Below are 10808 nucleotides of genomic sequence, written 5' to 3' on the forward strand. Positions count from 1 at the left end.
ACATAAAACACATATACATAGAGATTTTCCCCTGGATCACAAAACCGGGACTACCAGATTGATTTTTCATTATGTTCCCTTCAATGTTACAATAGATATTTATACATGCCAAAGCATCCAATGCCATCGACAGGAAACCATCACATCCAAAACCATGGAACGAAAACCATCACATCGAAAACCATGTGTGAAAACCATGCACAAAACCATACATAGGTACACCCAACCTAATATAGGGTCCAAAAAAAAAATTCCGTGGGGCGTTGCCCCGGACCCCATAGAAGGGGACTACCCACCCCCATCAAACACCCTGGACAAGGGGGGATGCCACCTCCCCTGTGACGCCCTTGATGTGAAAACGGAGGAATGAAGCGGGGGGGCTTTGTCCCCCCCTCTAACACCCTGGTTAACTACATGGGTTAGTCGTGGAAAGAATATAACACAACCCAACACATTCCTCACACTTTCTACAACAGCTTCCTCTGAATGAATAAGCCTTATTCTATAGACTTATTTCCATGTTTTTCCATTATATTATGGATTTAACATGTTTTTATTCATTGTTGGTGAGCCTTACAATGAAGTTTCGATTATAAAATTTTGTGGATCTATCATGTCTTATTATGCAGATGTATGATGATTCTTGTCCTAGAGGGCTTTTTACTTCTCCATAAGTATCTTTCAATGAGGTTTTCAAGAGTTATACCTTATATAGCTATCCCCAGACATTTTACATGTTACCTATATCATGATCTCTTAACGCTTTTACCATGATTTCATTCCCCAATATGATGCATCTTATCTTATTTACAAATATACTTATCTATACTTTACATAATAGAAGAATAATTGAACGAGATCATCTCACTCATAGTGGAGATCTCTCACTTCCTCCTTCTTTGGCTTCTTCATTTCAGGTTCTTCCACTTCTTTGTTAATATGAGATTCTTCTTGATTTATTTTGTTAGTGTCCCTTTGATGACAATCTATTTTATAGTGCCCATATTCTTGACAACTAAAACACCAAACCTTAGGAATTTTCTTCTTTTTCTTACGAGGACCAAATTTAATGAACTTCCTTTTTCCATTCGTAATTGTTTATTCCTTTTTCTAGGTTCTTCATCATATCGTCCCTTCAATATGTTTTCTTCTATCTTGCATAGAGTCCATAGATTGTTAAATGGGTAGCTGCCTCTTCCTCATTGGATATCAGGTTACCTTGTTCATCAGTTAGTGCATTTAGAATGATGGAGATCATTTCCTTATCACATATCATCTCTCCTAGGTCTTATAATTGAGTTTTTATTTGAGATGATTTTGAAAGGCATGAAGATATCCCTTCATCCTTTGATACCTTCAACTTATATATATCATATCTAAGTGATATGATATTTCTTATTGTACTTTAAGAGAATAATTCTATCAGCTTATGATATAACTCTTTTGATATCTCCACCTAGGTTATATGAGTAATGAGGGAATATTTGATAGATTACTCAAGAATCTTGTGAGCCTTTAGATATTTTTCCATGTATTCAGATAGATCTTGATCTTTGGATGGCTTGGCGATATTTCCATGAACTTGATCGATGAATTCATTTACCTTGTGGATAAATGTGATTGCTAATATCTAGATCAATGTTGTTTCCCTATGTATAATTATCCCATTGGATTGAGCCACAAAATATAACCACTTAGGATAGTATATAAATGCCATATATGTTCACTACAAACTACAGATTTTCACAGCGACTAACTGAGAAAGAAATTTGAATCATAAAGTGTTAAGAATAATGTGGCACAGGTTATGGTTTAATACATGTGCATTTCAATTTTGAGGATATCCATGCCATAGTGAATCTATGCCATAAGAAGTGTGCCATCTCATTACAAAGATAGAGAAACCAAAATAGGCCAAAATAGTTGTCTATTGAGTCACATTGTGCGGTGTCATAACAGTATAGGTTGAGTGTTGTCATTTTAATTCAAACATTCCTAGGAAATACAAAGCCTTATAAGCAATTGAATTTCGAAGATTGACCTTCAAATTCGAGTGCAAGGTCTCAAAGTAAAAGTATGAATCATTAAGGTATGGATAATGAGCTTATAACAGGGAATGCAACCTACAAGAAATGAGAATTACAAGCCTGCAAGTTACAATATCTCAGCCTCACTGAGAAAATTGAATAGAAATGTGTGTCATCATACTAAGGGTCATACATTTTATGTAAAAGTACATGCATTTAATCATGTCATGCAAAATCATAAAAGTTGAACACATAATGAAACCACGCAACTCTGAGGAGGTAATTAACAGAAGGTATGAGTTATGAATTAAAATGAACAACTCATAATCTAATTATTGTTCCTTTGGATTCGTGTGACTCCAGTTTGCTGCTTTGCCAAACATTCCTCGAAACCCGAATGGAATATGGGCTTCACATTCTAGGATAGTTTCTTTGGCATTCCACAAGCTTCTTCTTTAAACTATTATTTCCCCTCCTGCATCAAACGTACTTCCGTCCTTTCAATCCCAGGACAATGCATTCTCTATGAGAGAGTTTAATTAACATTTTTGCCTCAATCATCTTGGAGGATCCTTGCCAAGACCAATGATCACATGTGTGTGATGACCAGAGAAGCTAGAGATGATTACACAGAGCCACAACCCATGACCTATAGATTCTTGGTCGACTTACTATAGCATCCTTGACTAATTCAACATATATGTTAGGCTACCCTCCCTTGCGTGCACTAGCATGGTGGATCAACCTTCACTAGGTTAACTTCCCAGAGGAAAAATGGCTTCTAAATCCAATTTGTTAGCCTTTCAGCATACACTGATGATGGTGGATGGGTATATACCCGAGGAAACTACACTCATCGTAGTCACTTTCCAAGAAGGTACAAGCCATAACACCCAATGTCGATAAACTTAGTACCCATCACGTAATGGCTATAGTCACTGTTTAAAACAATCTTGACACCCTCAGATATGTGTTTCCTCTTTCCATAATGCAAAGGTGCAATACAGTTATTGAAACAACTAGATAACCATTATCCAACAGTTATGTCCATTTTGGAAACATCTCCAACTCAATGGATTAAGAAGGAAAACTGAGTGATATGGAAAAAAAGCATCAGTCTTGTCGATACAAAGTTCAGTGGAAAGGAAAAAATATAGCTATGAGCATTGTCAAAGGGATAAACCTTATCCAACCAGTTTCTTTCAAGGCAACTTGAACCTCTCCAAATTAGTGGCTAAAGCCAAAGATTGACACTGTGGTTCGGAAAGAAGCTCAACAGTCCTCAACATGATTTTATACACTATTGCAATTGGAAAGGTGTTCTTTCTTTAAATCTAACCATAAAACATTCTTCTAAGCTGTCATAACTGAGCATGCTTTAAAGCTCAAAGGCTCAAAATTTTATTACAAACTCGTGAGCTGTATAAGCAAGAATCCAATTCTACGATAATTGTGAAAGTGTCCCTCATGCTTTATCCTCATTCCTTTGATGGTAAAACCAAGTGATTTTATTAGTGCCCACAATGCAAGAGGAAATTGAATGGAGGAGCTCATGACGGCATTGCATTTGTTTAATACGAAAGGTTGTAGTTGGTTGCACAACCAAGCTTCCATGGTGGTTCTTAGATGACTATGCAAAACCCATTACCCAATGAAACTACTTAATTTGAACAGTGTTGGGTAAGGTATCTACCCGGGGAAGGTTTAATTTTCATTATATTTATTGATATGCACAGATAACTATACTAACTTCCGCAGATAGATTAAAAATGAATGTTCGTTGAAACTTCTGTTGCATGCATTTTATTAGAAGTTGTGTAGTTCACAGGGAACCATGTTATAAAGGTTCCACAACTCAGCTAACCACTATATGCAAGATATTAACTCTTTTTCACAATAACCCTTGTAGGCAATGATATTCTCTCCATCAAGAGCTACTCCTCATTTTATTTTACGGACTTCGTCTTACAGGTGCATGTGGCTTCAAATTTATTTAAATCTCTTGCCCATTACGAAAGTCCTACGCATGTTTCTAACTAAGCGAGGAGATTTCCATTTGCCACCTCAGGGATCCATTGTGGTTCCCCTATTCCGTTGACCACATAATTCATTTTGTTTTCACATTTATACTTTGTGTTACTCTTTATTTATAAGGTGTATTTATCCAAAAAAAACAAAAACAAAACACTATATAATATTTCTAGCGCTAGCTTGGATTTTAGGTTTTTCAATAATGAATTATTGTCAGTGATACTATCTTCCTCTTAAGACATTAACTATGATCTGAGAGAAGGCATTCTTAAACTTTACAACGATGATTTAACCTTACATACATTGGTAAATATTACCTTTGCAATGTTAGTCAGACCTTTTATCAGTACAATTGTATTGGTCTTTCAACGCCTTCATATGATCTTTAAACATAGTGTATCATAGTATCACATTCATTCCAATGTTTTAATCTATATTCCTTCGTATAGCATGATACAATATTTTCCATGATCTATAGATATATATATATATATATATATATATATATATATATATATATATATATATATATATATATATATATATATATATATATATATATATATATAGATCACTTCATACATACTTTGCCAACTACAAAATCATTATAAGAATAAAATTTTCATCGAAATATTGCTTGAAAACTTAGTATAAGAATGGATGGATCCTACCCTTCTTCCTTCACTATACAATGATCCAATGGACTACCTTTTTTTTAATTGATTCCATTATGCCAATTTGAATCACAACTAGTTACATGCTTGACAAGCAATATAGGAGATTTCACTTGTGAAGAAAAATCCATGATTTCAAACATCATAGTTCAAAATTACTATTGATTGCAAGTAATCAATATAATATTGTAACATAACATATATATTATATTATATATTTTATTTCTTCAGCGTCCTCATTTTTATATTGAATTTCAATCCTTTATGAATTCTCGAATATAACAATTTTATAACAGTGAAACCTCTTATTTATTTAGGAACTATTTTAGGACCTACATGTCTCTCATATCTTATAGAAGTGGATTGGCCCTTAGGCCACAATATCGAACATAGAGATTTTATACCATTTTTCACATACCCCCTTGGCACAATACTACCAACTACCTACTATGCTCCACTGGATCCATGATGTGGGCTTTTAGGTCAAATGAATTGACTTTATTACTACATTCCAAATCAACTCTTATGCATGAATTACAAGTTGGAGGAACAAATCAATCATGGGCATTCCACATGATAAGATTATGAATAATGATTTCATTCCTTTACTAACTCAACATGAACATTAATGGAAACATTATCATAAATATATTCTAGCTAGCATATCCCTATATCATGATCATAGTCCTACTATCATAGTTGAAATTATTACTAACAGATATATCATATGCAATACGAAACACAGTGAATAAATAGTTAAGATGACCCAGAGTGGATGCAATTCATGGTGCAAAAGGCCTAGCTTGAATAACCTCAACCAATGGCTATAGAATGGTAACCTTAAAAACATAATTATTCATCATAGATAGTTGTCTCATGCATCATTATTCAGTCATCCTCCTACAGAAATATCACACATGTAACTATACACATATGCTGAGAGAATTCAAAAATATACAAGGTAAGGAGCAACAACCCATGCAATGGAATCCGACAAGAGAAATTTAAATAATGTCACTTGGAAAATCAAGTACCTCCACCCAACCTAGAACTAACTTCCTTTAGTTCACCCCCAAGCCGAGAGTTCTTGCCATGGATCAATATGTTATCACAAAATCTAACTCTAATAGGCCACTGATCAAGTAGACTTTGAGTAACTATTTCAAACCAACCTTTTGGCTAAGGCTTAGCCTCCTCAACCTGAAAGGGATCTCTCAATAGGTTTAAGATTTTTTATTAATGATTAGATGGCTAACTCTAGTAATACAATAAAAAAAATGTATAGTTGGTTGAATCAAAGATTAGCAAACATTCATTGGGCTATGGAGTCAAGGTAGTCTTCAACAAAACATCATGATCAGCAAAACATGGCAGTCAAGGCACTTGGAGTTTAGGTTTACAGGTAAGTTAGTAACACAGTAAATCAACATAGTTTAGAAGCATGTGAAGGAAGTTAGAGAATCTTCCAATGAATTCTAAGTATCACAAGCTCATACCACTACAAATAAGTAATTGAACAAGGCCATAAAAATGTCAACCACATAAACCCCTTGTGAATCCTGAATAGTAAAACTAATCTCTGTATTAACTTTGAAAAACCACAGTTTCTTACAATAACACAACTTTCTTTTGCTAATAAAATTACCAACCTTGAGGAATTTTATTCTCAAGCTTTATATAGAGGTTTGCAACCTTGGATACTATGAACCATCTTTAGGGGAATTTGAATTCCCAACACTCACACCTATCTATTCATAAAACAAACTACTTAATTACAACTTGACAACTTGTTGTCTTTAAGAGTCCTAGTACAAATAGGAGTGAAACTCCTAAAACATGCTTTCAACAACCTTATCTATCTGTTGTCAACCCATGTCTTCGAGCTTGATGATGTCCACAATGTTGTTGCAAAACTTTCTTAGACGTGACCTAACTATCCTGAAAACTAGGAGACAAAGTTCCTCCTTTTAAGGCCTCTAATCCTTTATGCTTATCTTCAAACAGTTTTGCTAGTGTACATGTGATATGCATCAATAATCCATAAAAACTTCATTTTCCACCTGTGCAAAAATGAAACTCGAAAATATGGAGGAAAGTATGAAACATGACTGTGCTACGAAAATACTCTGTTTTCATAGCACAACCTTTATATCACTTATGAAATAATTCTTGGAAATTCGCTTTCTACACCACTACCATATGAAACTTCATATATGATCCCATGTCTAGTAGAAAAATCAAAATTTGGAATTAATGAGACCTTACCTCCGAAAATCATCTATAAGTGCTAAATGATCATCTTCAGTAGTTTCGTAGCGCACTACAAAACTACTGTGTATGCTCCTTTTCAACACAGCCTTCAAAAATTTGTAGTTTTGGAGTTTTTTTTTTTAATTCCATGAAGAGTGATATGATCAACCAAAAATCAAAACCATTTACCCTTATAAGATGTTCTTCTTCATAGTTGTCCTTCTTTTTATATGCCAAAACTGTTTTAAGATGTATCCTTCACTACCCTTTCTCATCACCCTGTTTCATTATTGTTGTAGCCCCTTTTCCAGATTTTGTTAACTGTGTTTCTAGGTCTTTAATTTGTCTCTTCAATTTCCTGTTAGTAGCTCTTAACTGAGCATTAATCCTCCTTACAAATTTGGCTTCTTTGGTTGCAGGAACAGTCCAGGTAAAGTATTGAGTTTCACTGTTGACTATTTTTGGTTTGGAAACTTTTTCAATTTCTGAGAGAGCCTTTATCCTTTTGAAATCTATCCTTTCAGTGGCATGCCTTCTTGCTCTCACTCTTAGTCTAGAAATTTCATTATTAGCAGCCTTTAACCTTTCTTCCATTACTTCGTAACTGGATTTTTCTATTTGAGTGGAAAGAACTGTGATTTTGTCGCCTTCACGTCTTAGAGATGGAAAGTCTATCAACTGTTCTTGAACAATGGAGGCTTCTTTTGTTCTTCCCAAATCAATATTAGACTCTTGCATCTTCTTGGATTGCCTAGTTAAGGGCTTTCTGGGTTTGAAAATAAATGTTGTAACATCTTCCTCAAATTCCAGTTTCTTGGAGGGTTTCATTTTCTTCGACTTTCCTTTATTAAATTTTATCACATCTGCCTGCACCAAAGGGGATTTTGCAATATCACTGGCTTTTAAAGTATCATTTAAATCACCCTTCAAGCTTCAACCTTCTCCCGAGATCATTGTTTTACCTTTCTCCTTTGCAATTTGACTTCTAGTCATTCTCCTTTGAATTGGTTTATTGATTGACTGTTCTTGTGTCATTCGTTTAACCTCAAATATATTTTCCTTTGTAGATTTAGGAGTTTCAAGAATGACTACTGGTGTTTTGCTTACTTTCTCTTTCACCTACTTCCTAGGTTTCAACTTAAGAAACCTTTTTTCCCTGGACATTACAGACTCGCTGATTTTTGCTGATAGAGTTCCTTTAACCCTAGGGCTAATGTCTACACCTTGATTTTCTGCTCCAAAGTCACATAGAAACAAAAACGAAGACCATTCTTTGTTGATCCGTTTGTGTTCATGTAGAACTATTAGTTTAGTTAGCCCATGATGAAATAAGGAAGTTTTGCATCCCTGAGATTTCAACTGTACTTTATCTACCATCTTAGCTACACTTCGATATAAGATGTAAGGCAAATCTAAAGAGGTCATACCAGTAAAATGCAACAAGATTTTAAAATGATATGAATAAACCTTTTGATATCTGCCTTCATAGGTAAAATAATTTTGAATGTTGAAGAGCAAGCTGGCATAGCTGTCCTTGATGTAGTCTCTGGGAATTGCCTTGGTTAAGTCTATTTCTACAAACTCTGGCTTTAGAAACACCTTACATGGTTCCATGTCGAATCTAAAGTTTTTGAACCATATATCTTGCCCCCTAGGGATCTCTGTCACCAAAGCTATAACCTCTGGAGAAATTTGCAAGTTCAGGATTCTGAACTTTATGCTTGAGCGTGTGAAATGTAGTGCAAACTCCTTTGTCATCTGAGTGTGTCCTCCCTACAATTTCTTACAAAACTTCCAGCATCCTATTTTCTTGAAAGCTTCTACAATTGATTTATCTATGACTAAGATCTCCGTGCTTTCAGGCTCTATTCTTAAACAATGACTAGACTTGTGACATTTCTTCTCGTCTATCATCTTTCCTTCTGAATTCCTGTAACAAAACCAGCCTCGCTTGAAATTTTGTTGATCAGCCTCACTTGCCAATGGTAGTCAGCCTCGCCTGAATTATGGATGAGGAAAACCTTGGTGAAAAAAATTACGAAAGCTTACCATTCGAAAATCAATTATGTTTGAAGGTTTGCATGCAAATTAAAATGATGAGACTAGCCAACCCTTTCAAATTTGAAATCATCTTTCTTAATGAACCCTAAATTCGAAATGATGATTTTGGATGGTGGCATGCTTAAGGACTGACACCTAACTAACACCTAATAATGAAAATTTTAACAGAATATTAACGGATTGATGTTTGACAAGATTGTTCTACGAATCCGTTCTTTCGTAGCGCACAAGGAAAAGCGCTACGAAAAGAGCAGCATTTTCATAGCGCAAAACAGACATTTTAAACTGTCTACGCTATGAAAATGTGGTTTCGGGGCTAATTCCAAAAATTTTCAAAATGGCTTAAGCTATGAGTTTCTAAAAATAATGTAAGACTCATGGAACATGGAACAAGGATGTTAGACTTTATTTGGATATGAAAAATGAAACCTTTAAGACTCCTAACCTATCACCTACCCATTAAAACATAGGGTGACTTGACACTTATCTAAGACCATGACTAGGAACAATGTAAACCCCTATTTTGGTGATAAATCCAACAAGAGAAATTTAAATAATGTCACTTGGAAAATCAAGTACCTCCACCCAACCTAGAACTGAATTCCTTTAGTTCACCTCCAAGCCAAGAGTTTTTGCCATGAATCAACTGCCTCTTTTGATCCCTTCAATTGGTGTTTAACCCCCGCTTTCATGATATGGTTTCCTTTACCGGCATCCCAATTTTAGGTGGACATTTTTATCCATGTTCCTAGGCTTTCATGGAAAATATCACCTTTCTCTCCCGCGAGGATTTTCCCTTTAAAGCTTGCCTTTCTCTCCTTCAAGGATTTTTCGTTAAACTTAGCATCTTTTTCCAGCTAAGAAACGTAATGGATATTTATCTCCCAATCTATTAAGCTTATCTAGAATTTTATCTAGAAGTCTTATGATGAAAGAATTATCCATTCCCATTTAACAATGGAATTTTATTTGGCAAGAATCTCATGTCTTAGTGTCTCATTTTCCAAGTGATTAATTTATATTAATTTATTTAATAATAAAGTATTTACTTTCATTATCACACCTTGGACATATCCTTCCTTATCTTAGGTTAACAGTGTGTTACATAGCACTGAGGGGTGTTACACATTGGAATATGCTACAACTAATAGTAAACTACTTTGAAAGTGGTTAAATCCGTTTTATTAATTATAGTTGTTTCAACTGTTTGATTCAATGGTTGAATTTTTGTTGTTTGAGTTTTGGTAGATTTGATTTGTGGTTCATTTACAATGGGGTTTTTTGGAGGTCTACCAAGCCCTCACCTAGGTCTTAAATCATATCTCCTATTCAATTTTGCAATTAAAAACTCAGAAAAGCCTTGATATTTTGAAATTTGACAGTCTTCTTGATCTTGAGAAGACTCCTTCAAAGGAGGAGAGACAATAGAATTTTGTAAAGATGAATGATCCATATTATTTATATCTTCAGAAATCAAAGGGGTAATGTCTTCAGGTTGATCATCATCAATCATCAATGGGGGTTGAATCTGTTGATCAGTGTTTGGTCTTTGCAAAATTTGAGTTTGGGGGGCCCTTTTAAATTTAGTTTGAGGTCTAGTTGTAGTTTGTTGAATTTTTCTAGGTTGAGTTTCTATTTTTGAATTTCTATTTGGAAGGTTTCTAAGTAATTCAGTGATTTCATCTATCTTTTGATCTTCATTTTTAATTTTTGAGGAAGAACCTTCTTCCATAGCTTTCATTTTCCTTTCATCTTTCTCTACCTT

This window comes from Pinus tabuliformis, chromosome X (assembly GCF_031772625.1).
Source record: "Pinus tabuliformis cultivar Carrire ecotype Pingquan chromosome X, CPIR1, whole genome shotgun sequence".
NCBI classification, from domain to species: Eukaryota; Viridiplantae; Streptophyta; class Pinopsida; order Pinales; family Pinaceae; genus Pinus; species Pinus tabuliformis.